Source organism: Aphelocoma coerulescens, chromosome 5 (genome assembly GCF_041296385.1).
Source record: "Aphelocoma coerulescens isolate FSJ_1873_10779 chromosome 5, UR_Acoe_1.0, whole genome shotgun sequence".
Lineage (NCBI taxonomy): Eukaryota > Metazoa > Chordata > Aves > Passeriformes > Corvidae > Aphelocoma > Aphelocoma coerulescens.
Window position 1 is genome coordinate 54760794 of NC_091019.1, and position 22336 is coordinate 54783129.

At 38.4% G+C, this 22336-nt stretch overlaps 1 long non-coding RNA gene across 1 annotated transcript; it reads left to right on the plus strand.

Moving 5' to 3' along the window:
• Window positions 1-11641: 11641 nt before the first annotated feature.
• LOC138110871 (uncharacterized) lies at window positions 11642-18222 on the plus strand. Its single transcript, XR_011151129.1, has 3 exons — window positions 11642-11730; window positions 15334-15568; window positions 17706-18222. It is a non-coding gene; the product is annotated as an uncharacterized lncRNA (long non-coding RNA).
• The last annotated feature ends 4114 nt before the right edge of the window (window positions 18223-22336 follow it).

Consider the following 22336-nt stretch of genomic DNA (forward strand, 5'->3'; position numbering starts at 1 on the left):
CACAATTTCTTAAAAGGGGAAGTGTTTGGTGTTACACTGCTCTGAAAAGGCCTAGATTTCATTGATTTCCTTACCTTATTGCTGATCTTTGCTAGCTTCAGGTTTTGCCTATGCTTAGTTCTAGCGCTCTTATATGTTTGCTTTACCCTAGATTGGAAAATCAGAAAAGAAGTTAAGATTGTTGGTTTTTTTTTGGTTGGTTGGTTGGGGTTTTTTTTTCCCTTAATATACATTTTGATTTAGATATCAAACTGGTCCTAATGCTGATTCTTGACAAAATTAATTGTACCAGCAGTGCCCTATCCTTCAGCGCTTTCCCCTTGACATCCTGGGCTGTTACATGTTCCTAGGCAGGCAAGCCTTACAAGGATGCTGTTACACAGCTCTTGTTTAGTGTTTAGATCTTTAATATTTAGATCTTTAAAGTGTTTTGTGTCTACTTCTAGCAGGCTGTGCGCCAGTTCCCCAACAATGTAGCTGAATCAGTAACTTGGAGCCAATTCCATGATAGTGGGTCCAGCAGTCTGCTCTGGGTATGTATCTTGTGAGTCCTGCAGCCTGCATGCCTCTTTGCCAAACAATGATATAATCAATAAGCTGCCAGCTCTTGGATCAAGGATGTATCCAAGATATTTTAGGCTTATCCAATTACCGAATAATTGTGTTTGCAATAACTAGCTCGTGTTCAGCACATTTGGTTATTAGAAGAAAGTTGATTGCTGCTGACTCTTTCAGTGCCAGTACAGCCAGAAAAGCTCTACTTTATTATGTCTCTACTAAGCTTAGAAAAGTTACCTCTGAGTGTTTTCCTATTTTTGGTGTCATGTAATGACATGCAGCTTATTCACATTGCTGTCCTCCAGTGGGGTTAGCGTAAAGGCTTTAAAGATATTGGCAGTATGCCTCCAATTTCCTCTTCTTCCCCTTATACAATTATGGAGCTTTAAATGATAGTCCCTAAATTCACAATCAGCTCCTGAAGACACCCAGTGAGGCAGCAGGATGTGGAGCTGTTCCCAAGCACCGATTAGCACCGAGTGCTGTGCTCCTGGAGTCCCCTCTCCCTGCAGCTGGCAGCAAATCAGTATAACCCACCTGGCAGGTAAGGGTTCTCTTTGTTATGCAAACTGATGTTTTTCAAGGCTTCTCACTCTGCAGACAAAGAAATAACCTATAGATGTTGTGGAAAGCTAAAGCCATAAGAATTCTGCCTGTTCTGGAACAGTCCTGCTTCAGTGATTTCTTTGAATACAAGTGTAATAACTGCCCAGACATGATAAAAAATGTTAATATATTTTCATGGTCATTCTTTTGGACATTTTGCACTTCCAAGGAGATCCCAGGTTGCAACAACTATATAGCATGATTTGGTCCCATGTTGATTTTCAGTCCACATTTGAGAAATTCTAGGAAAATTTTCTTCAGAAACAATGTTTAAAATAGATTGTTTCACTCATGCATGTAGTAGGTATGCATAAATAGGTTGCAAATGAAGCTGCATAGATTGAGTTTTTAAAATGTTTTTGCAACTCTTGATTTTTCTAGAAGGACTTTAGTCTTGAAATTTGAGGAGGAAATCTAAAAAATTCAGTGAATATGTTGGACCAACAAAAAATATTTACATGTTGCAGAGCAATACACATTCAATGTGAAAAGGTAATCAGAGCAGAAGCAAATATCCACGGATCAACAAGTGAGTTTCAGTCTGTATCCAGAAGTGTGTTTCTTTATATAGCACTTAACACAAGCTCCCAGGAAATCGGAGGGTGAACACTGAGCATACCACAGATGAGGGGTTTCAGTGGCATTGGTCATGGTTCAAAGAAGATACAGATGCCTTTCAGTCAACAGCCAAAGAGAACCACATACACTCTTTCCTGGAAATAGATAAAGTGCTGGGTTAGTAGCAGCTCACTATGCAGAAGCAAATAAAGGAAAGGATTTAAAAAGAAAAAAAAAAGGCATACAAAGGCAGTTTTAAACAAGTGGTAACATCACTTAATTTTTTTTTTTTTGTACTGACAGTTTTAAAAATCACTTAAAATCCACATAAAAGTACAGTATGTGGGATTCAAATAAACACAAGTGGCCTACTAATGCACTAACGTGTGTGTAATTATTTTAAAATCTGGTTGCACAACAATGAACTCTGCTTTTCATCTTAATCTCATGGAGGAGAAGATTTCTGTGGTCTTGGTAAAATGCAATCCACGCTAGGCTTGGACTAGTCTGGCCACCCAGGTTTGCCGTTTCATATATCTGATAGATGTGTTTTGACAAGTTATATTAAGTACAAAGCAGGCCACCAGAGCAGCATGTGGAGTTGATATAGACAGAGACAGAAAGGCAAATAACAGTATGAACACACTTTTGTAGGCAGTATTTGCCATAACTGAGTATCCCCCCATACATCATATTACCACACTTCATGAAGGAGAAAAAAAAGTCAGTGTAAGAAACAGGGTTTAAAGGCTTTCAAAAGGCAATATTTTATGCAGGATTTACAGTCTTTGCATCTCCCTTATCTGTGTCAGGTTTGTTTTACTTTTTATATTTTTTAAGAACTGAATTGTTAGCCTTGGTGTACCTTTCATTTTACACTGATTCAGTTAAGGGGAACATCAGAATTTCCATTCCTACTCCATCCTTCACTTTCTATTAGTACACTGGTATGTTTCATTTAGTCACTCCTCTGAAAACTGGTGCAGAAACTTCATAAGGGGAAAAAAAAATGCTGGCACATGTGCACCTGAATTGATTGCCTTTTTCTTTCACAACCATCTTGAGTACATCACCGTCATCCTCCAGAGCGCTCCTAAACAAGTTTTGGCAAAAGCAAAAACAAACACTATTTTACAACATCTTTGGATGCACTTCCAAAATGCAAAACTAATTAATCAGTAGTCTCTGAGAGACTCAGCTAAATGTGGCTGCCTCTTTGACACTGATCTCAGCTTTGATGTGAATATAGAAAGCATGTGAGCAAAACCCCTAAAAGAGGTAATGGGTTTCAATTATTTATTTGTTTGGAAGACGGGGGAGTAGAAGGTTAGAAATAAGTACACAGCTAATCCTGCTTAGGCCCTCCTAACCGTGAGGGTGTTTAACTCCCTGCTTCCTTACACTGTGCCTGCACAGGATGCAGTAGGATGCCTTTCTTGGGCTGTCATTGTGCCAAGATCCTTACAAAGCAGAATATGCTTAAAGGACATGTATACTGTCAAGCTGCATATAAAGACTGTTATTTTTAATTATTCATTAGCAACACTAGAGAGCTGCTAGCTCAACATATAGGCCTTTCCCCTTGCTTCTTTTCACTGTCATTGGTTTTCTAGTCAAGAGTGTGTGTTCTAAGCGTTAGCTAGTCATTAGCATCATATTCTCCAGACACAATATAATCATCCTAATAATTGATTGTAGTGAAGGTAGTCACTTGTATCCCATACAATTCTCAGCCATGAACTTTGTCCTCTGCAGTTTATTATGCACAGAGAAACATCTTGATGCTATAATCTATCTTCCTCACAAATTTACATCAAAGGGCAACAAGCTACATATTGCTCCTTCAAAACATACCACTTGTATGATGCTGTAAAAGCACCTGCTTTTTCTGAAAAGCATGTTATTAGCAAATGTGAAATTAAAAAAAAATGCGCTAAGTGAAAGCCTTCTTCACAGAGATTATGAATATATGGAGAAAGAAAGTACACACTGGATTTTTCTTTGAAAATAAAACCTATTAAAATAAAGTAGAATGACTTCTGTGTCACAAACAAGGGGCCTGTATTGATACTAGACTGATTAAGAGAAACTGCCTGTAGAAGTAAGAGTAATCTACAATACTTATGTGATAAATACCTTGGGAAAAATGCCTGCTTTCCTTGTTGACTGGACCAATTTAAAATCATTTCATGTTCTTAAATTATTTATAAATTCTACTGGTTTTCTCTCCCCCTACACAGACCTGTCTAATGCAATATATAGATAGTGAAACTTGGAAGTTTTCAAGATGTCTATTTATAAAAGTTTTAAATCTGATTTGCCACACAAATTCTCTGAGCCTAAATATAGTCCTCAAAAGGTGCAAATGAAAAGGGACAAAAAGAAGTCATTGAAATATTTATAAAGATGACGAGAAAAAAAAAAAATCTATGATAAACAGCAGCTAATTGTAACCCCATTCCCATCCTCTCCTGCCTCCAGCTCAAAACCAATATGATAATTGACCTCTGGAACATAAAATGGGAATCTTCTGTATTTACTTGATAGATTAGATCCATGTATAGAACTCTTATTACAACAGTGATTAGGCCTTTATTTATATACCATGAATAAGTATCTTAAAAATCTGGGGAGCTTACTGATCTGTACTATGCAGATACATTTTTCACCATTTTCACTAAGAAAAAGGATTGCAGGAGTGTTGGACAACACAGTTGACTGGATTGGAAAGATCTCAAAGAGAAGAACTATCTTTTTGGAAATTTATCCAGCTCTTATCACAAGGAGTAAACTCTATGAAAATCTTCACAAACCAATCAGGTCACATGATGTCTACAAAGCAGAATGAAGAGGGTTTAAAAAATCACTGTTGCCAGTTCAGTATAATTCTGAAACCAGGATCTCATCTTAATGTGATGGACACTGAAGCATGAAAGAGGGTATAGTCACAGTTGAGCCAGCATTAACAACTGTCCTGCAAAATAGGAGACAAGGCAGGAAAACTGGTGATGTTTTCTCTGACAGAATGGAAAGAAATTTGAAATACTGATATCATCAAAAGTATTCATTTACTATGTGTCTCATATTACATCCTTAACTGGTTACTCAAAGATCACTCCACCTTTTGCACATGCGCAAAGCCTTAATGAGTTTGTAAGCTGTATAATTTCTGTCTTCTGAGTTAATCACCAGACACTCTTAGCAGAGAAAGCATTGCCTTCTCCTGAGGACACTCAGCAGTAGCAGTTATTTTTTGAAGCTGTCATTCAAACTAGATGTCATTCAAACAGACCCATTTGCAACTATTTAAAATCTCTTTTTCCAATAGTAATGACTAGATTTTTGTTTTACTTTGTTCTTGCAGAAGGGTAAATGTTTCTAATAGTTGTTGCACACAACGAGGCTTTGAAAGAGGAGACGGAATGCTAGTGAACTCAATGAGTTGCAACATTCTTTTTTACTGTAGTTTTTGTGGTTGAAGGTACATACATCTTCCTATTAATAAAATATATACAGAATAATGGTATTAAATAAATCAGCATTTCACAGATAAAATAGCATTGTGCCTACTATGGGGTTAATTAAAACACTCGGGTTAGTATTCTGTCTGAGACATTCTAAATAGTTTTGTATTTTTCTCCTCTTAGTAAAACTTTTGGAAATGTGATCAACTGACATTGTGCAAGAGCCTGGTCTCCATCTCTATCTCATTAGCTCTTACTCAGATAGATGGAATCTTTGACAGTTCTTTAGCCCTTGGTTACTGAAGACACCTGTAAGACAGAGTCAATTTTCTAGACCTGACAATAGAACTAACTTCTACATCTTCTTCTGTACCCTTAGAGTCTCCTCTTTCCTGTGGGAGTTTCATATTAGAAAGTACATTCCTGAATTCCATTTCAAGGAGCTGTTTCAATTCTTTTTCAGTGAACATCTTGTCAACTTTACCAATTCACTGATCCATGTTTCTCATGCAAACCTAGAAAATGCATGCAGCACACTGTACATTCCCCTCTGTGACCATGGTTGGGCTTTGTTAACTGGTAAATAGGTTATTATTTACATCTGATGAGTGATTAACCGCTCTGTAACAATGTAAAGAAATTTGGCTTGTGTGGTCCAGCTGCTAGCTGAATTCAATTGCTTTTACTTGAGCTTGGTATGAGAATATTTAGTAGTCTTCAGCATAAAAATCTTTGGTCAGGCAGGAAATGTAAATATTTTCTTATTCCTTACAAGAGGAAAAGATCAAGTTTTACTAAATTGCCCATATCACATTTCTCAATATTATAAATTTTATCAAAAGCTCAAATTTTTGTTTTAAAAGGAATATTCATTTCTCCACAATAAATATATTTAGTAAGTGACTGTCTAGCATAATAATCCTCTTGCTTTTTACTTTTGTCACAGTGTATAGTGTTTCACAGTGTGAACAGCAATAATGGTCATGTGTTCATATGAGTAGATTCATTTTGGCAAGTCTTGTTAGTTGACAGGTATGTAATACACTTGCCTTGCGGCTTTGAGACCAGGTTTCAAATACAGCCTTCAGTGAAGTGACTGAAAATCATTCAGATCTCATAACTGTATCAAGTGACAAGTAACGTGAATTCAGTCTGTATGTGTGTGGGACCTGATGTACACTAGCCAGTCAAAAGTGCTTCCTTTTATTCAGTGCACTGCTATCTCTGACCATCAGAAGACACTTAAGGCAAGGGATTATAGCCAGCAACACAAATCTATCTTTCTAAATGTATTCATATCTTTCCAACAAGACATTTATGTGCCCAGCAGCTGTTTCCTTAGCTTTTGTACTCAGTGTCCACTAAAGGAACTCGAGTCCCTCACATATCAATAAGGGCACTGTACTAATTGTCAACATTAACTGCCAAAAGCAGCAATTCTATCAAGTTGATGTTGACTCAGACATGGACTTGTCCTGATTGGGTTACTCTTTAACGCTGCTGGACACCTCTCACTGTAATGTCTTCACTGTTCACCAAAGAGTGCCAAATGTTGGCATCTCATTCATGCTTGTCATTGCCATGATATCACACATTAAGCTCTAAGAGGAAACAAGATTTCACCTTATTCTATCACATACAAAGAACACGTCAGTCATGTGAACTCATGGTCAGAAAAGGAAAGTGGAATTTATGTCCAACAGCCAATGATCCTGCAGGCTCTAGGTAAGATATTTAATTCCTCTTTTTGTCCCAGCTTTATCCACTACAAAATAAACTTATGAAGAATAAGAATATGTGTGCTAGACACTTTGAGACGTACAGCTGGTTTACAATGTTTTTATCCATGGGCACAATGTACAGCATGTGCAAGTATGTTTATTTTATTATAAGCATTTCAAAACCCATTTTATTCCCCCAAATGTTTTCTTTTAAGGAAAAAAGCACCATACATATGGAGTGTCTTTCAACTTAGAAAAGAAACTCATTGAGTTTTAACTTTGTGGCATGGTGAGTAGCATGGATGCTCCTAGTTGTAACATGGTCATACCAACAGTGGTAGAGGATACTGAAAGGCATGGAGGGAGAGCTCTCATTACACTAGCAGAGAAGAAGGAAGCCATAGGAAAGGAAGAAGGTGGAATTTGGCTGTTCTCAGAGTTTTATGCTCCTCTCTTTCACTACCTTACTTTAAAGCTTTCTTACTCAGATGGTATATTTCCTCTTTAAATTCAGGTCTGACCTTAGAAGTTTTCAAGCCTTTCTGACTCCTGCCACATCTGTTTCCTTTCTATTTATTACACATATTATTTCTTTTTTCTTTTTTTTCTCACCCTTGCATCAGTTTTCATATTTACAGAGTGAATCCTTCAAGATGTTTTCTTCCCTTCCTCCACCTCTCTGTGAGCTCACTGAATACCAAGAAAACATGAGGTCAGGTCATTACTGCTCTGCCACAAGGCTCTCCACTTTATCTCTTAGTATGTCTGTGTTCTCTGCAGCTCCTCCCAATTAATTTTCATATGCTGATGTCAGTTACATAACAGAAGTAGCCACAACATTTGAGGGGGTGTGATTTTTATTCCCCATTACCTTTTAGGCTGTCTCCTCCACAGTCAAAATTACAATCTCAGCTCTTCCTTGACATGTTTCTTAATGAAAAAACTAAATAATCTGTAAAATAAATCATCTAGTGTGATTACATTTTAAGATTACTGAATTGTTGGGGTTGGCATCACTGACATTACTGTTAGTAACTTGACTACCATATCCTTTGGAGTAAATCAAGATAAACCAGATTTTCCTCAGAGAAAGCTGAACAGAAGAAGGGAAAAAACATGACTTTCAAGTAAAAATACACTGTAGCACAGTCACCCCCTTTCCATGCTGTGTCATTCAAGCCATAATTTTGGGAAACTGTAGGATGTCTATTCCTCGTGCTGATAGCTGTAAGCACATGAGAATTAATTGTATGTGTGTTCATTACTACCTGTAAAAAGTCTGTTTTAAATTATTTAAATAGTCCTGTGTCTTTTTTTTTTTTTTTTTCCTCTAAAATCATTGCAGTGATAATTACAGAAAAATACTATTCTTCCATAAACCGGTAATGTTAATGAATGCCTCAATGTAGTTGTCTTGAACCTCACCAGCATAAGTCAGGAGAGCTCACTGAAACCCAGTGACATTATTTGCAGCATCTGAAGATTTGGGGGTTTGGGCCAGTGTAATGATCTTGTTCCATTGAGCTAATTACTATGGAAACAAACACAATAAAAACGAATAACATTCATAGTAGTATGAATAGGAACACACCGTAATTTTTAATGCTGAATTATAAATGATTAGGCAGGTAGAAAATATTATATATTCATGCATCTCAGGCAATCTGCATAGAAGTTTAGGTCCATATAGAAACTGTAAAGTGCATTAATCTCTTTGTATTATTTACAGCATACAGAACTGAATTCATATTCTTGGCCTCATCTGCCTTGAAACTTCTTTATCAGGATTGTTCTGAGTAGCCGCTTACCCATAAAAGATCCTTTACATACAAGTTTGAGAACTTCATAACTTAAAAAGGTAGAGAAATTAACCTGGCTAAACGTCTTGTGAGGTATCTTCAAAATTTCAACATAAGTTCAAATGTTAGAACGTGTGACTTGTCATAACATCTGTATTAGTAAACAAAATATTTGGGAGAGGCCTTTGATTCTGATGGTGGGTGGAACCTAGGAAAATGTGCAAAGAAAATGTTACTTGGGACATTTTCTTTGTTCTTTATCTTTCACAGATTTTACACCTCTGACATTATAAATCAATAATAGAATAATTGTATAGATCAAGCATAGATTTATACATGAAAGTTTCCCAAAGATTTAATGTCCATTTTTTTTACCAGAAGTACATTCCAATAACAAGCCACTTTAAAAAAATGGCTACCACTTAAATCAAGAATCAATTAGAAACATTAATAAAAAAAGGCCTGTTAACTTCCATTAGACCCTAAATGAGCTTTTTAATCTCCATTAATCATGCAGTTGTTAATCATTGTTTTTATCAAGATTGTAAAAAACAGGGATTTGAATTCCTTTCAAATAAATTAAAAATCAGCTTTGTTTAAAAACTACAAGCAAAACTTACCTAACAAATGAGGAAGGGAATGTAATTCATGTGTTCAGTCACTTCTTGTTCATGGTCTGAGGTAAACACTGGTGGAGAAAAGAGTAAGCTAATTGGTAACTAGCGTAACATCTTCATCTATGATGAAGACTCAAATCACAAAGCTATTTAAAAGGCCCTGACTCAAGACTGGGGCCTAGGGAATGTAGAAAATTATCCTACAGTTTTGTTGAAATATTTTTCTTTTTCATAAGGGATAGCTAAAGCATTGGGAAGTATATGTTTCTTTCCTGATTATGCCCTACTCTTTGTTTCTAGAAATAATCATAGAATCAGAGGATCATAGGATGGCTTGGGTTGGAAGGCACCCTAAAGATCATCAAAATCTTAATGGCTCAGTGAACTTGTCAGATACAACTTGCACTAGCTGTCATACAGTGGTCACTGCCCACAGACCTCACAAATGGGGAGAAGGTTGCTGGATTTTTAGGCAGGTTGAGAAACCATCCCCAAACCTTCCTTTTCTGAGAATGATGTCACCTGTTCTAATTCTATTTTCTTTTTTAAGTGTTATTATTGATGGTAGGCATTATTGCTTAAAAAAAAAAAAAAAGAAAACTGTGATGGGTATAGTAGGCAAGGAATTAAATCTTCTTTAACATTTTCTGCATTCATTTTCTGTGTCTCTGATAGAAGATCTGTATCATCCACTGTGACACTGGCAGACTGAGCAGTAGGTAGGTGGGAATGAAAATACCCTGTGGGATTTTTAGGCTTGGGCAGTACAAAGGGACATAGTACTTCTCTCTGTTAAAATTCTATGCAGAAAACCATTCAAATGTCAGTTTAATGTCCAGTCTTTTACAATACTCACCTAAGCCTGCCCTTTAAGGCTACCCCATGCCTAATTAACAGCATCAGCAGTTCCCAACAAAATAACTATTTAGCCCAGACATGAGAATATCCACTTTAAAAAGCAGGGGTGAACCTTCCCTCTGTGTGAAATGTTCAAATACTCATGAAAACATCAGGCATTTTCTTTTTCCTTGGCTTACAAATATTCTCCCTCTTACACACAAAAGAACGGGTACATTGCACAACAGCATCGGAGGGAGCCTGGGGGCAGCAGTGCCATGCGTTCAAGAATTACCTTGGGGCTCTTCAAGACAGGCCACTGGAGGCGGAGGTGACACAATGAATTCAGAGAAAGTGGAGGAGTGCTGGCTGAATAGATTCTTATGCATTCTCTGTATTTAGTAATACCCACATATTGGCATTGACATGAGTTTCAGAGGCAGAAGGGTTGAGATGCAACATGGCATTCATAACGAAGACTGATAGAAGCAAAATAGGAACAATACTAAATGGGACATCATTAAATATTATTATGAGATAAATTTACTTAGTAGAAAAAAAAAATTCTCCTAAAAACTGTGTTTCAAAGACTGACATTTCATTGCTTGGCACATTCCAGCAATGACTGAGAATTGAACAAAGGCATTGCAGTCTAAGAAGATCAGGGAGCAGAATATTACACTTCACTTTTTAATGCGTGTGTGAGTTTAGTGTGGGCCGAAGGTAGGAGCTGATAAAGCAAGGAGGTGCTATGCAACCTTCAGTCAAACACACTCTGTTTCATAACTGCCAGAGGCCTTCTCAGGTGCTCCAGGTCTCTCTGGAAAAGAACATGGATATGTGCAGCTGTGTGCAGGACGGACCAGCTTATTTCTCTGGGGTGCTTACTCTAGCCAGAACAGAGACCTCCACCTAAGAAATGAAAGCTCCTAACAGCAATAACCTGAGCCATCTAGACCGTATTGTATTTTTTAGATTTTATGAGCTCATGAAAGAGTTTCAGGATTAATCTTTCAGCCCTAGTTAAGACTTGAGGGCAAAGGGGGAGGATGTGCTAAATATAGCAAAACAAAGAGATATTCACTCTCCTGGAGGGAGTATGAAATTATGAAAATCCCTGCAAAGGCTCCGCGTTCTCCATAGGGTATGCAACACGGTACATTTTGGAACACAGACTTTCTGGTAGAAGTATTGCTATACAAGTGCTAAGCCACTCAATAACTAACTCCAAACCTAGGCCTCATTTGCCACACAACACTAGAGCTACCCACTGCCTACATTTATTCAAATGCAGTTGATTTGAGCTACAGAGATTTCCTTAAGCTTCTTCCAATTTGTTACTACTGGAAACTCAATTACCATGTAACACCTGAAGCCCATTCTGAACAAGTCCCTCCTTCCTTTCTGGTCCTTTCCTGTTAGGCCCTTCGGTTATGTTTTCCCAGGTGCAGGCAGTTGCTCTTCCAGCCATACTTGTTTACCCCGGATTTTGAACAGCAGCTGTATCTCAAGGTGGAGAGTGTATCTATGAATATAGTGCTCTCAAAATATTGTTCAAGGCTTTGCTAAGGTAATAGTTGTCCTTCCTTAAGGTAAATTGTGCTATAGTATTAGTAGGGCCTTCTTAACCTGTTCCATCTTGATGCAGCTGTTTCACCCTTCAGTAGCCCGAAGGCTGGAAGAAAACACGAATCACCACTCCTTTTTGATGTGTCTTGGTGTGATTTACCCCACCCTGGTGATGTTTTGTTCTGATTGCTTGGCTTCTGCAGGCTGGGCGTTACCAAGCATATTCAACATTCCCTGTCCTATCTGAGTTATAGAGATTTAAATGCTAATTTAATGAGTTCTGCATGAAACAAAGGTTGTCTGGCACCTAGGCAGTCCCTTACCAGCAAGAGGCTAGGATGTCTCTTCCTTTTGTATTTGTCTTTCATTAGTCTAATTAGAAGACTTATGCTACTTTCCGATAGTGGGGTGACCTATTTAGTCTTCTGCCGAGGACAACTGAGTGTTCAGTGGTTTGCTATTTATTAATATTCAAGAGATGCCATCCTATCTCACAGTAACATTGCCAGTTTGGAATAGGACACTGTTCAGTGAAATTTGGTAGCAGTTTTCTGTGCTCCTTTCTTCCCAGTGCTTCAGTGCACTCTTACCTCGCTCTCAGCTGCAGCTCTTTGTACTTGTGCAAAGAGTAGGTGGGGGCAAAATGCAGTTTGGGATGGTATGAATTAATATGAGCTTTCTGCTGAGGTAATCAAATGTTGCAAGCAAGGAGGCAAAAGTAAATAGAGCCTTGCCTCTTTCTTGGGAAAGACCCTGGGAAACTAAAACCAGGGGAGCCATACAGGGAGAGCTATTGGCCCTGGGAAAGGCTGGTATTGAGGTTTTCAGCTCTGTCTTCAGACATCTTTGGAAAGCAATATCTGAAAATGAGGTAGTTTATATAAAATGTCGGAAAATCAGAGTTATGGTGTTGTAGAAACAAAATGTGTGTCTTTATTGCAAACCTCTGCTCTTGGTGCAAAAGTGCCAACAAAATAACTACTCATATAAGTCCAATTGAAATGTTTTCTTTTTACACTTGCATTTTATTTCGTACCTTACACAGCCCAGTCTTCTACAATTCATCTGAAATATACCTTTGAGTTTCCCTGTAAGTTACTGCCTTTCAGTGTGAGGTATTTGAACTGACTGCAGTATACGTCCAGCTTTTGTGAAACTCCTTTTGGAGTTATCCTTACTGTCCAAATAGGCAGCTACACCCACAAGCTGCTTAACATAAAAAAGTAATTATTCCCAGGTTTCTGTGGTCCTGGTTTTATGTTGCTAAAGATAATGAAGTGGCTGGTTTTGGTGATTAAGGTCTTGCACTCAGAAATTACCAACTTTTTGGTCTCCTGAGAAACAACAGTTCCCAGAAATTTACCTTCCATGAGAGCTACTTGAAATGTTAGATTCAATTCTTTATTCGGTGAAGAAGGAAATTTTTTGAAATTAAATCTTGCATAGATTTTCATTCCATATTTTATCAAATCCAAATATTTTTTTTTTATTATTTGAAACAAAATATAAAAATATGTCCTTCTTCCCTGTGCCTTCTCTCTTCTCTCTGCCTGTCTTATGGAGAAAAAAAAAAAAAGAGACATAAATAGTATCTAAAAAAGGAGACTTAATTGAAAAGTCACTTTAGGAAAGAATCTTTATCCATTTGCAAAAGACCATTTTTGATAATCTGCAAAGGGAACTATGGTGACCACTTATTTTTATCCTCTGAAATAAAAGACAACTCTTTCATCTCCAGTTCCAGCACTGTACTGTGCCCAAACTGTTTAGCCCACTAACAGATCCAGCAATTCACAATGAGTTCTTGCTAAGGGTTTTTTTTCTTTCTCATTTATCAATTATTTCCTATTTTCCTGCCAAAATAGAAAAGCCAAATGCATTGTAAAACAAAATGTCAGATGTTCTTGCTTAGACACTGACCTTTGACAAGCAATGTGTTTGTTCTGGTTTTTTTGTGAGACAAAGTTAGAGAGAAGTGGTAACTTGAATAGAGCCAATGTAAATGTCTGGTGAAGTCAAACAGCAGTGTTCTGGAACACCTGCACTCATCTGAGCCTCTTATGCTCTGCAAAATAAAAGTACATATAGTGAAAACCAATCTTAATATTCCAAAGCAAGAATCGAATTTCTGTGCTCAAGCTACATTGAAATTATGAGAAAAACACCTCCAGGCACCTTCCTCACCTTTCATACCTCTCCCTCTTAAACAGCCTCTACTGAATTGATGGTCTCTACTGTAAAGTTGAGTTGCATGCTTTGAATGGCAGAAGTACAATGTCTTATAAAGTTATAATCAGGTTAGATCTCACTAATCTGGGTTATAGCTCAACTGTGAAGGCTCTTTTGAGTAAAATCATTTCTTTATTAATGAGATTCAGCCCAATCTCGCTGATAAAAATTACTTTAAAAGATGTCCCTTTGCTGCTATTCAAATGAATGGGAGAAAACGGTGGGTGTTTTAAGAGCTGTCTTCCTGTCATATCAGGATGGATCTCATTAGTGAAGGGAATGATTTTACCAGGAAAGAGCTTCTACAATGAGAAAACATAGCCTACCATAGATGAGCAAAATTCAAGTCTAAAAAAACCCCTTAAAAATCATCTCACTGCACGCACTCAATAACAGGAGAAAGGAAATTTCTTTCTCTTTCTCTTTCTCTCAAAAAAAAAAAAAAAAAAAAAGGAAAGTATTTTTTTAAGTTGAACTGGACAGGATCTCATTAATATAGGAACTATTTTACTTAAAAGAACTACCAGAATTATTGTACTGTTCAACATAGATTAATCAAATCAAACAGGATTGTGGGGGGAAGGAAGAAATCGACTTAAGAAATAGACATGGAGGGATTATAATTCACAGATATTTTTAAAGTAGCTGGCACACATTTGTCAAGGTAAACTTTTAAACCAGTGCTTGGAACCTCAGCTAGATGTGACCAACCACAAGTGACTGACAAAAAAGGCAAATACAGTGTTAGACCACACAGATTTTACAATAGCTTGTTTATCCTTCTCTTTGGATGATTAGCAGGACAGGCAAAGGGCCATAGACTTTTTTAGCCATACTTGTTTCCCCTTGCTATCAAAAGAAAGTTTCAGCTGGGTCCTGGACTGCAGTCAATGTGGGAGTCTGAGCTTTTTCCTTCTCACCCTTTCACCCTTTACTGGGTTATAAGATTCAGCTAAAATCTTGCAATGAGGTGTCTCAATTAGCATTGCTCTGAATGTAAAAGACAGTGTTGATAAAGAAAGGTCCTATGGTGAAGGAGTGGATATGGTTATCTTCATCTCTAAAGCACTTCCAGAAAAGAGAGTCTGGGAGGGTGTACTGCAGATGTGCAGCTCAGAGTGCCATCTGGACAGGAGCAGAAATCTGGAGAAAACCTCACACCCAGCTCAGAAAATTACCCAAGCCTGGAAGTATCTGTTTTAACAAAAACCAAGCATAAGAGACTGTGTGTCTTTCATGGACTGTGGTTGGCACTGCCATATTAGACAGACAACAACAGTGACTGCAAAATCATATCAATAGACTTGTACAGTATCTCTGGTTTCCTACTAGAGGGCTTTTCTAATATTTTGATGCCTTTATTGTTCTCTCATAGCACTCCTCCATGAAGCAATATAGCCAGCTGCAGATACTTATCCGAGCTGCAAGCACAAACCTAGACAGGAATCAGCTTTTGATTTAAATAGCCCTAAATTAATTTGAATCACTGTAAGACTACACACACCTGTGCCCATGGATGCCTTTTGCTGTGTTCTGGCCCTGGAACTTTTGCAGTGATTTCTCAATGGCTCCGTGCAGCAGCAGCTCCAGAGATATGGAAAGATCAGCATGTAAGTTTGTGTTCACCAGAATCAACTTGAGAGGTGTTTTAAGATTAATATTCCCATTATCACCACATAGCAAATATTAATGTAATAAACACTCATGCTTTTTTCAGTGTGCTTAAAATAATTTCTGATCAGCAGATTACTGAACATACTTGGAATTTAGTAAGCTAATTGCAAAGAAAAAAACAAAGTGGATAAACTAGATTTTGTGTAGGGCATGTTTTAATTTTTTTCCTTTCAAAGACTGTCAGATTCTTCGACATAGCTACAGGCTGGAATTTCCTCACACCTTAATGTATATATACAGTATTTATAGATTTACAGTCACAAATTAACTCAATAACATACTTTACAATAATTAAGGTTAAATGTATTTTTATCTCTTTCACATAAATGCATCAATTCAAGCACACAAAAACACACCAGTTCATACATATGTGAAAATCTCTAGTGATCTTTTATTTCACCCTACCTCGAGGTGGGCTGGACTTCTATCATTCACATTTTTATATATTCTGAACATGTTAAAACAAATCTGTCCATGTCAAAAAAGTGAATGCCATGGACTTTATCTTTCCAGATGAGAAAGCTGCTCTGAGGTCTGACTGGAGCTATCTGAAATGAAAACACTGTAGGTGTATCCCACATTAAATGTTCAGCTTGAAGCTAGCAGTTAAGCATGTCACATTATTACATGCATAATAATATGATGAGCTGAAATGACAGAATGCCAGCTTCCCACCAAAAATTAAAGCAACAAACACAGATTTCTTCCAAGGATACCAACGATAACAGTGCACAGTGGCTTTGGGAAATGAAAGCATGTGCTACACAGGCAAAAGGACATACCAATGGAAATATATGAGAACCCAGCTGTCTGGGCAATAGACCTGCTTCTCTGGTGTTCTGAAGTGCTACCAGGCCAAGCAAACTATCTGAAATACCATGTTATGGTTAAGGAACACACCAAGTTTTAAATGGTGCAGCAAGTAAAGTAAGAATGGCAAAGTCTGTTTAAAACAATCAGTTTTAGCTCCTTTCACTGAAATAAAATTTAGTGTACTCTTGACTGGGTCTTGATACTTGCTAAGGAAAAACCAGATATGCTTGGTGCATTAGAAGACAACCTTTTGGGGAATCTTAGCACCCATTCCTTCCACGGAATTTTGGATCTGTTTTACAGTCATGTGTAGGACCTCACAAGGTTGATCAAGTTTTAAAAAGATGCAATTTAATTAGGTTAATATTTTATTTATATTACAATTTCCCCCTAGTCATGTCTAACAGAGGTTCTGCTTACAATCTTGCCAAATACTAAAGAACAAATCAACAGAATCTAAATATACTTTTTAAAAAGATGTTATCTGGATAAAATTTACATTTGAAAGTCTAAATTTGCATTTCTCTCTATCCCCCCAAATATCAGCTTATTAAAAATAAAAGTTTCCAAGAGATCTTTTGGAAGCAAAACTTTTCTTTTATTTTTAGAATGATTTAAATACTTTTGCTGGTGTATGTTTTATATAATTTTGCTGCATTACATCCTAATTTTAGTTATCATAGAACTGTAATTTTTTTTCCTTCTTGAAGTAGAAATGGGACATTGTTTGTAAACAAGTAATCCCAACAAAATAAATATATTCTTACTAAAAGCTGAAATCAACCAAATCTCATAAAAAAGGTTAGTCACCAATCAGAGGTCTTTCTGCATCACATACATGACTGTTAACTGGAGCAAAAAATCACCCCCAAAATTCACGTAAATCTACTCTAGTACATAGTTGTAGTACTTGGCACTGATTCTCAAGTGTGAATCTCAGGTGTTCCAGTCCTGTCACGCTGCTGCAGGACTTCATCCTGTGGCTACTGGATGTAACACTTTCAGGAAAGGATTTGCTTTCCAGCAAAAGACAGAAAATATTCCAGGGCCATTGAAATCTGAGTAAAAGAGAGTAGCAAAATGTTTTCTGTGTTCCTAAGAAACTAACACACATTGGCCCCTTTTTCCATGTTGTCTATGTATCCATCACTTGTGCAAGTAATAAGGTAGGCATTGTTATAAAGTAATGTATTACATTATAGTTTTGGCACGTTATTGGTCAAATATAAATGACAAAACAGTGTTTTATTTTACTCACAGCAAACAAAGAAAATGACATTTGATGTGTTTTTGCAACAACTAAAATACACGGTAACCAAAATTCAACAAGAAGACCAAGTGGACAGCGCACATGCTTCTTTATTGCTCTCAGAACAGAGCTCTTTGATATGCCAAACTTCTTTGCTCTTTGTTGTGGGCCCCTAGGTGACCAGGATCCCGTTTTCGTCTCAGACATCCCTGATTTAAAGCACTGAAAAACTGATGTCTGGTTTCTGGCAAACCACAGGGAAAAGCGAGCTCCAACCTCAAGCATTTCCTTGGAAAATGCTATGCCAAAGATCAGTCTCTGTCAGAAAAAGCAGTGCAGCTTTCACTTTTTTTTCACTGGCACGGAACTGTTGTCATGTAGCAGAATCCTGCACTGTGCAGAAAGTTACATGCCACAGTGCTCACCACAGGGCTCATGTCCCTGTTAGGTCATTCATAGATGTTGCCCATGAGAGTACCCCAGCCTGGGCACTGTGTGTACACCCACTGCACAGCCAAGTCCAGAAGTAAGCACAGTGCAAAGTGGCACCCTGAGGGGGGGTTTCCTAGCATAATACCAGATTTTTAGTCCTGGCCATGTTCTTTTACCACTCCTCCTTGTGACGCTGCTGTCTCCTCCTCTTTCTCCCTTTCTGTTCAATCATGGACAGTCACAGGCTGCATGGAAGCTTCTCTGACAAGTGCCTTCTTGAACATTTAATAGAACAAGACCAAGAGCAAGCCCTAGAACAAGACTTGCTGTCCTCCTCTGAGGGGATGAGTTGTTGTGAACACTGTGGTTGTCTCCAACCATGCCAGACAGGATACATGAGAGCACATTTTATCCAGAATACATTTGAAAGTAACACAGACACCAGTGCAAAACTTCCAGCATTCCCTTCCAGCCTACTGTACACTAAGGAGATACTCCAGAAGGATTGCCAAGGGAAAAAAGTTTTAACTGTTTGGTAAGCTGATTTCAGATCTGCTGCCAGAAGTACTGTAATGAGACAAATGGGCACAGCTATTTTATCCTCTCTGGCTAATTTTTTAATTTGTGGATTCTCAGATGGGTTGCTAATTTCTGCTCTGGTTTTCAGCTTCTAGGAGCTCTCTAGATACAGCATCATGCACACCTCTTTGCAATATCCTCATTTGTAATGTAATCAGAGCAAGGGTAACTGCAGTGCAGTTCACACATAACAGAAATGCCTGCACCTGTTCTAAATGCAAGTGAAAAAAAATAGCTTGGTTGACAGGAAGCTACACATGACCCAGCAATGTGTGTTTGCAGCCCAGAAAGAAAACTGTGTCCTGGGCTGCATCCCAAGCAATGTGGCCAGCAGGACAAGGGAGGCGATTCTGTCCTTCTGCTTTGCTCTGGTGAGACCCCACATGCAGTTCTGAGTCCTCAACACAGGAAGGACATGGACCTGTGAAGCAAGACCAGAGATTAGACAAATCCAGAGATTAGAGGGATGGAGCACCTCTCCAGAGAAGAAAAGCTGAGCGAGTTGGGGTTGCTCATCCTGGAGAAGAGAAGGCTCTGGGGAAACCTTATAGCACTTTCCAGGTTACAAGAGAGCTGGACATGGACTTTGCATGAGTGTGCAGTGATAGGACAAGAGGGGGATGGCTTTTACTGAAAGAGAGTAGGTTCAGACTAGAGGTAAGGAAGAAATTCTGTACCATGAGGATGGTGAGGCAATGGGACAGGTTTTTCAGAGAAGTTGTGAATGTCCCATCCCTGGGAGTGTTCAAGACCGTTTGGATGGGGCTTTGGAAGGCATTGGAATGAGATGATCTTTAAAGTCCCTTCCCACCGGAACCATTCTATGGTTCTTTGTTTCTATTAACCTGACTGGGGTTGCTATGCAAATCAACAATTCCTGCCTGTGCTCAAGCAAGGCTTTCAAATCAGGAGTATTTCTTCTCATTTCATCCTTTCTGTATCTTAAGATATCATTTGTTCTTTGTCTTTATGCATCAGGCTCTGGCTGAGATTTCTTCCTGGACTGTTCTAGCCATCCTCTTGAGCTTCTGCAGGTGTTTTGCAAACCATGCTGACCTGTAGGGCTAAAGAGAGAGAAAATTTAACTACTTATGTCCTTCTGTCTATGTAAATAAGCCAGGACATACACTTTACCTTCCTTCTCCTATCCCTACCAATTTGCAATGTCTGAATTCTCCATTGTCTCATAATTTCCATATGGATAATATTATACACAAATGAGTTTAGTACTGAAAAATTAAACTGTCACAAAGAAAAGATGAAATTGTGAAAGCAAAGTAGAAAAACAAACTCAGAGCTATAAACTGTGATACTCTCTGGTCCCAAACATAGTGATAAAAAGGCAACTTATCTTTCCCTTCCTCAGGATATGAGATACATTGCTTCCAATTAAGTATGCAGCATATGTAGCAATCCAAATTATGGAGGTGACCAGGTGATTCCTCCCCTCACTCACTCCAACATAAATCTGGTTTTATGTCCTGGAAGGGACTGCTGTGAGTTTGTGCTGGAAAAACTAAGAATAGAGTTTGAACCACTGCCATAAGAAGAAGTAAAGGACCAAACAGAACATTATTAAAATGTCAGTGTTCATTTCTGTTCTTAATAGCTATGTACAACACCCCTGCTCCTTCACAAAAAGGAGCTGGAAGGTCACTGTCATTTCTGGTCTTGAAGACATGTGTCACTCATTTCCAGCCTCTTCTGATATTTGACAGTGTGGACCTGCCTGGAGCACAGCAAGAATAAAGGATGACACAGCTCACTGAGCAAAATTTCATTAACAATTTTCCTCCTACTCAAATAAGAGTTCACCCCTGACCCTAAAATGTAGAGTTTGCTACAGAGGAGGCACTTGCGAGGGCTTCACTTAATGCAATCCAGCCTTTGAAAAAGCCAAATCTCTGTCTTGGAGGAATGCTTGAATTTATAACAATCTTTGATAAAATACTACATAATCTGTAAGAGAAGAAGTGGGCTGCTTCAGCAGAGTAGGTCATGTATTTCATTGTCTAGTCTGATCTGAGTTTATTGTACCAAGTGAAGCTAAAAGCATGGGTTTTAAGTGAAAACCACTACATATCTTATCAACTATATTTGTGTGTTCATACTCAAGTCATAATTAATAGTTTATTCAAAATTTGCAGATTAGATTCTACGTTTCCTTTTGGTAAAAGAGGAAACTCCATTAACAGTTTAATTACTAGCTTTTCCAGGATATTCTGTGTTGCAGTAAAAACTGATACTTTTACTATAGCATGACCTCTTCAAATGCTACAGTTGGTACCCGGCTTGACATGTGACACAGATTTTTCTTCATGACAAGCAATGTTGCTTGGGTCAAGCATCTTCTAGATTCATCAAAATTGTTTGTATTTTAAGAACAACTATATATGACTGCCTATATAACCTAAAGCAAATTGCATTATCATAACATGACATGATAATTGAGGTTTCATATTTTTATTAAAGACATAGCATGAGGTTTCAGTTTGGTGAAATGACACTTGTCCAAACCCATAAATATTTGATTGCAACAACCTTACAACCGAGTCACTACTTGCAAAGGTATTCTATTCCATTTGCCCAGACACAAACTAAGATGATTTTAAAGCATTGATGTGCCAAAGAATGTTGTACCAGCAGACAGTGCTCTTTTGTAAAGTAAAACATGTCCAGAAGACAAAGTCCTGTCACAATAGATTTAGAGTTTCTAATCTGTAAAAAAAGATTAATTTCTGTGATGGTCTAACCTGTTCTATAGAAGCATTTCATAGAATATAGAATATTCTGAGTTGGAACGGACCCATCAAGATTATCAAAGTCCAACTTCTGGCCCTGCACAGAACGATCCTCAAGAGTCACAGCAGGTATCTGCATTTTTCAAACACTTCTCAAACTCTGTCAGGCTTGGTGCTGTGACCACTTCCCTGGGGAGCCTGTTCCAGTGCCAAACCACCCCCTGGATGAAGAACCTTTCTCTAATATCCAACCTAAACCTCCCCTGGCACAACTTCAGGCCATTCCCTTGGGTCCTGTCACTGATCACCACAGAGATCAGTGCCTGCCTCTACTCTTCCCCGTACGAGGAAGTTGTAACTGCAATCAGGCTCCTCCAGGCTGAAGAGACCAAGTGACCTCAACTGCTCCTCATACGGCTTCCCCTCAAGGCCCTTTACCCTCTTCGTTGCCCTCCTTTGGATGCTCTCTAACAGCTTTATGGCTTTCTTGTATAGTGGTACCCAAAACTGCCCCCAGCACTCGAGGTGAGGCTGCCCCAGTGCAGAGCAGAGAGGGACGATCCCCTCCCTTGCCCAGCTGGTGATGCTGTGCCTGATGCCCCTCAGGACACAGCTGGCCCTCCTGGCTGCCAGGGCGCTGCTGACTCATATCCAACTTTCCATCAACAAAGAACCCAGGTCCCTTTCCACAGCACTGGTCTCCAGCATCTCATTCCCCAGTCAGTACACACTTCCGTATGTACATATCCTAGGTGCAGAATCTGGCACTTACTTGTCTGTGTCAAACTTCATACAGTTCATGCAGCTGAAACTTCATACAACTGATGATTCCCCAGTCCTCTGATCTGTCGAAGTCTCTCTGCAGGGTCTCCATGTCTTTGAGGGCGTCA